The following is a 6,622-nucleotide window of genomic DNA, read 5'->3' on the forward strand; positions in this document are numbered from 1 at the left end:
ACGGACTTCCTGCTCTCCCAAGCGGTTCTGTCGTTCCATGACATTCATTTGCCTCCCGTGAGCTGCGGCGTTTGTTGCCCCGACAACTGAGATGGCTGCAGCGCCATGACAACAAAACGCCAAACGCTGTCACGGCCAAATGTGAGTGGCCCGCTGCCAGCGTCCTGCTTCAACAGGCGAGGGGAGCGCAGCCGAATTGGAACAAAAGGCGCATTTCACCTGATAGGATCAGAGAACGTACGACATGAGCTGATAGGAGGAGAAGATAGTGAGTGAGACCCTGCAGGAAAGAAAAAAAGAAAGACAGATTTTAATAGAGGGGAAAAGGAAGCAATTGTTCGAGAAGGTAGCTTTCAGTACCAGTCGATGCAGCTGTCTTCATTTGTGAAGCGCTGTTAAGAGCACTAATTCCTGACCCGGTAGTTACATGTGAGGAGCGAGCGGCGCAGGCCGATAATCCATACGTCTGCTGCTGCTAAGTGGTTCATCAGCGAGTGCCGCAGATCGAATATCAGCAATTAAGATGCCTAAATGCCTGGCTAATTGGGCTCAAAGTCTACTGCTCCGTCTCTCACAAGATAGCACGTGATTAGATACGCCGCACACACATGCACGGTGCACACACATGCATGCATGCATGCAAGCATGCACGCAACACACACGCATGCACACTTGAGCGTGCACGCTAATTGTAGGCCTCCTCTCAGCCGAGCCTGACAACATGAAATCAGTTGTAAGTTTAAGGAGAAAACACAGGGATTGATTAGCAATACAATTAAACTACACAGTCACATCAGGACCTATTAAGCTCAAACACATTTCAGCTTTATTAGCAACAGCTGTTGCAGCTATGAGTGGAAATTGGCAATAAGGGAATGGAAAAAAAATTTAATCAGTCAAAATAAAACAAACTAGCCATCCGACTCCATGAACAATCACTTATTCCAACCCGTGTTGGCAACGGCGATCTTACTTTTCACCTGCCTTGCTCTTACTTGTGTATTAATAATGGGGTTTTTTCAGTACTATACTGCTGTGTGTAAATCCATTTTTTATGTATTGAGCAATTGTTGATCTGTTACCGCCTGTCCACTCGATGCTGATTGCATGTCTATCCGTCCTGGATGAGGGATCGCTCCCAATGTTGCTCTTCCCCAGCTTTCTCCCCCTCCTATTTGTTCACTGACAAGATTTCTTCCTGCAGAATTTGCAGAATTTCCTGCAGAATTTGGCCTCATCTGAATCGAAGGTCTAAGGAGAGGGGATGTCGTACATCGTATATAGTGTAACTGTGATTGTAAAACCCTGCTGGGACTAAACTGTGATGATTTAAGGCTATGCAAATAAAACGGACTCAACGTTTCAACAACAAAAAAATAAAAAAATTCCCCCACCAAATCTCGGCGAATATTAACGCGTATATTCTGGGGGAAACGGGTCCGGCTGCATGTCAAGTCGACCGATTCTTCCACTCCAGATATTAGTTTGCAAGCGTGCATTTGGTGAGGGAGACATCTTGTAAAGAAAGTGGGAAGATAGCATCTGGCTTTTTGTTGGCTCGCAGGTGTGGAGAGCGGAGCGGATTGGGTCTGAGAGGGGATGATACCCGTAGGGATGTTAATGGTGGTGAATATTTCAGAGGTGGGATCATCACGTGGCAAATGCAACACGGCTGGGTTTCCCAAAAGCATTTATAGCTAGCGCTGAAAGTTCATCTCTGTTATTGGAAAGCTAAAGTCAAGGGACGATTTTGGACGCCCTGCAAAGTGCTGCAGGCCGAGTTGCCGTTTCCCTCCTCCCACATTGACACGTTGACGCTCGTGCACTTTATTAACTGTGTGCATGATTTAGATTCTGATGAAGTACCTTTAGATGAAATGGATCACGATATTTGAAAAACAAAACATTTTTTTTCAAATATTGTGATAAATTTCATCATGCTGATTTATCATGTTGTTGTGACCTGCATCATTGTGTTCAATTCATTTGTATTCAACCATATTCATTGAAAATTATGGTGAATTCATTTGATAACTGACAAATGAATACCTGCAAAACCACAAAATACTCCATCCATGTCATGTAGTATCAGTACTTTTCCCATGTCCATCATCGACGACATGCATGTTTTGGAAGATGCACAACATGAGTTTAAAAAAAGAAAAAAGAGAGCTGCCATTCATCTGAAATCCATTCAACAGCAATAAACATAGGTAACTTATATTCCCTGTGGCTTTTTTTACAGTATTTGTCACGATGAAATATCTCCCCAGTAATACACATATGGTAAATCCAGTTACCATAGCTAGTTGAGCCATATGACACAAGTGGTTCTTAAGGTATTTGTGAGAAAGAAAAAGAAAAAAGGCATGGGAACCATAAAAAACAAGGGGATTGCCCCAACAGTTCTTATAAACATCTGGCAACCACTACCGTACCTTGATTCCAGCCAAAATGAGTGGTTGTGTCAGCCTTGAGAGAGACAGAGAGAGAGGTTAAGGTTCTTTGAAAAACACCAAAAAGAGAGAAAGGAAGAGACGGGGTCTAAAATTAAGAGAATTATTGCATGCTCCCAGATGTGTGCCTAGAGGATGACCTGGGAAAGTCAAACTTGTCCTCCATCAATCATTGCCATATGCTTCCAGAGGAATGGATCCTGCAGGACACTTCATTTTCTTTTCTTTTTTTTCTGATTAGTTCATTTGAGAGATGAAGAGGAAAGGGGGGAAGAGAAAAACGGGGGATAGCGGTACCGTCTGAAAATGGACGGCCTCGGTGTAACCCAAGAACAGGGGTTGTTCAATGTCAAAATTAAGGCCCGCTATTTCAGACGAGAGGGATCGGGTGATTTTTTTCCCCCTTCTCTTTTTCTTTTTTTTCCGGTCTGTCTCTTTCTCTCGCTCACCTTTTCTTCCCTCTGCTCCATCTTTTCTTCTCAGAGGTTGGTGTCAGGGAGTGATGGAGCGAAGGCAGTGTGTTCTTAACTCTGATCAAAGGAGGGAGAGAAGGAGAGAGCGAGAGAGGGAGAGAGAGAGGGTGAGAGAGAGAGGGTGAGAGAGAAAAGAAAGCTTTTCTAATGACTGGCATTCACTCTCTCCGCTTAATCCATCTCTCCTTTCTCCCCCCCCCCTCTCTCGTTCCCTCGCCTTTCTCTCGCAGGGCATTGGTAATTATCGGTGAGGTCTTAGTGACTGCAAATGAAATTACCATTTAAGAGAGAGGGAGAAAGAGACATCCCCTTTGCCATAGGAGAGGGCTTAAGTGAGGCAGCTAGGGTTTCAACTATTGATTTTTAAACTGCTACATCAGAGAGAGTAATGCTTTCATAATTTCAAATAAACTGTCTGGTTACCAAGTACTAATGAGAGAAAGAGTGAGAGCCGACCAAACGAAGTGAGGGAGCGACGGGGGATGAATTGTACGTGTCGGCGCACGTACGGGGAAATTAAACTGGGGACGCCGGTCACGCGGGCTGATCCGCGTGTTGATGCTGCCGCGGCGAAGGACGTGAACGCGAGACGTTCATGAAGGACGACGCATTGGGTTTCTCGCAAACGGGTTGGCGGCGTGCGCAGATGTTTATTTTTGCAACGAAGGCCAAATGGTTCTCGTTGTCTGGCCGGGGTGTTGAAGTCATTTGTTTTGCATCCAGCGCGCTTCGTTTTTTTTTTCTTTTTTTTTTAGCCGGCTAGCGTGGGGATGAGGTGAGAGAGAGAGGGGGGGGGCGGCGGGGCATATTGCCGGTCTGGTTGCGCCACCGCGGCCGTTCAGACGGCGACGCGCTATTCTCCTCTCTTCCAGGAACGAGACGCGTTTGAAACTGTCACGTCGACTTTAACGCAGATATTCGAACAGAAACCCTGACGTTTCTGTAATAACCCGGATGGGGATGATGGCGGCTTCAACCAGAAACTCAGCGTACGGAATAATAGGTAGATATCAGGAAAATAAATAGACAAATAAACACTTTGCCAAAACCGAAATCTCGGTCTCTTTCTGGCTCACTTTCTCTCTCACTGTAGGTCTCTCTCTCTCTCTCTCTCTCTCTCTCTCTCTCTCTCTCTCTCTCTCTCTCTCCTCTCTTGCTCCCTCTCTCTCGCTCTCACCACAGACCACAGGCCATTGGAGGCAGCTTAGAAATCTCTTACATCTGGAAGAGCCATAATTCATGGGATTTGGCCTGACAGCCATGACAGGCATTGGGGCGGCCAGAAACAACTGTCTCCTGTGTTAGCAGTGTGTGTTAGCTCCGTGTGTGAGAATGAGAAAGAGGGCGAGGAAATGAGAGAGAAAAGCGGGGCGAGAAAGAGAAAAAGAGAACGAAAAAAGTGAAACAATATACGCGCCTGCTCGTGACACAGGTGACTGTGTACGCGCGCGCGTCCGTATACTAATGTTTGCGTACATGCGCGCAAGGCTACGCGGCGCATCCCCACTTGCAGCAGATGAGGCTGTGCGCCGTCTTTCATGGCGTGCCAGAGGCTCCCTGTGTCGGCCCTAAATATTACACACAGACAGTAGCTATCACTTCCAAGCTCTCGATCCCACATTCCACATACCAGATTCCAGCCGCTCGCCTGCTAATCTGGGCACCACATGAAGAGCTATTGTTCAAGAGGGAGAGGGGTCATGTACCCCCCCTTCACGCCCCCACCCCAGTCTCTCTCTCTCTCTCTCTCTCTCTCTCTCTCTCTCTGTGTGTCTTTCTTTCTGTCACTATTTGCGTTTCTTCGTGCGATCTCTTCTCTCCCCCACGTAGCACTTCGCGATTGTCTCTCATTCTTTCTATTCTCCCCCCTTATTTTCTCACTCCTCATTATCCCCCAATTCCAGTTTCTACTTCCCAGTCCTTGTTGGATAGTCCGTCTCTGCAAGACTCTCGCTGTCTTTCTGCTTCTTGTACATGTTGTTTCCGCAGTCCCCCCCCTTTCCGCCTTCCTGTCTCTGTCTGTCTGTCTGTCTGTCTGTCTGTCTGTCTTTCGTCATCGCTGTCTATCTCTCTTTGTCTGCAGATATTCATGTAGAGATTTTCTCACATGTTAGATATAGATTTATGACCCCGGCTGGATCCCCATGGCCACTAAATATGATACCATCCACTAAGCCACGTTGTTTTTTTGTGTGTTTGGGCTTGTCTGCTGCATGTGAGTGTGGGTGACTGTGTGTGTGAGTGTGTGTAAGAGAGACTGCTCTGCTCTGTGTGTGTGTGTGTGTGTATTTGTGTAAGTCCATGTGTGTGCTCATGCATTACAAGATTGAGGCGGGTGACTGTTAAAGGGTTAGCTTGGGTTTGGTGGGCGCAGAGAAGGAATTTACAGTTTACTGAAGCACAGAGGCCAGGTGTGTATTTGTGTGTTGTGTACGTGTGTGTGTGTGTGTGTGTGTGTGTGTGTGTGTGTGTGTGCGCGCGCGCATGTGTGTGTATTTCTGTATTTCTGTGGGCACTGGTTGACCAGACTAACCTCTTGGCTGATGTTTTGGATTTAGCTTTTATATATAAAATATAAAAAGGGAGAGCTTTTTCAATTACAGAACAGAAAAGAAAGGAGGGGAAAAAAGCGAGCAAAAAAACAAAAAAACAAAAATAAAGAGCTATTAAAGTGTAATGAATCATATGTCAGGTTTTCAGATGGATACTATTACGAAATCTCAAGGCATTCCTTTTGAACTGCAGAACAATTTGCAGTTGAACAGTTTAAGAGTCTTTAACAGAGTGCAAACACATAACTGTGTCAATGAAATATGGAAGTAATTCACACTATTGGTGCGAATCGGAGGTGAAGGGAAAAGGTATAAAGGGATCTAAAACTGAAAATATATAATTCTCTCAATGCATGCGAATAAATCACTGTAATTACATTTTATAGTAAACAAGTTAATTTCTTTTTTTTTGCTGTGCTGATGAGATTTATGTTATGGATTGGCAATAAAGCAACTTTTAAAAAAAATATTCATTCAGTACACACAAATATCATGTTATGCTATAAGTTCACTCAATAGACTTTTCCTTCTTCCGCCTAAGTTTTTTCCTTGACCGGAGTGACAAAAGCATAACTTTAAACTGCACGCGGTGTTGCACCACACTGTACTAGCACGCAAATGTGCACATAATTGGCACATGTGTGAGCAAATTATGCACAAGCATGTGAAAAATAAAGCCCTGCACAACGACATGCATGGACACATAAAAACGCATGTGTGTGTGTGTGTGTGTGTGTGTGTGTGGCGCACAAGCACGCACAGGAACACACATCGGCACACACACCTGTGGAAGTTAGTCACTTCGTTGTTACCTTCCCGTGTTATTATGTTTGACACGAAGCGGTTTGTAGAAACAGCCCAGGGTAAAAATCATCCTTTGCCATGCATATTTTATGGACCGTAGGTGGTATTTGTTGTGTATTTACGGCTGTTTGTTCGAATCCTCCTCCTCTTCAACCCATTCCACAAGTTGTCAAGCGAGGGCCATGTGGAAATGACATTAGAAAGTGCCGGGGATTGTAATATCGTTGTCTGCACCATCTTAGATGCTTTCCACCTTTTCATGTTTGGCTAAGAAGAAATGCACAAAATAAAAGCCTTTAGAGATAAAAGTGTGGGTTTTTTTGTGTGCATCTGGTTG

This window comes from Lampris incognitus, chromosome 19 (assembly GCF_029633865.1).
Source record: "Lampris incognitus isolate fLamInc1 chromosome 19, fLamInc1.hap2, whole genome shotgun sequence".
In the NCBI taxonomy this organism is placed as follows: Eukaryota; Metazoa; Chordata; class Actinopteri; order Lampriformes; family Lampridae; genus Lampris; species Lampris incognitus.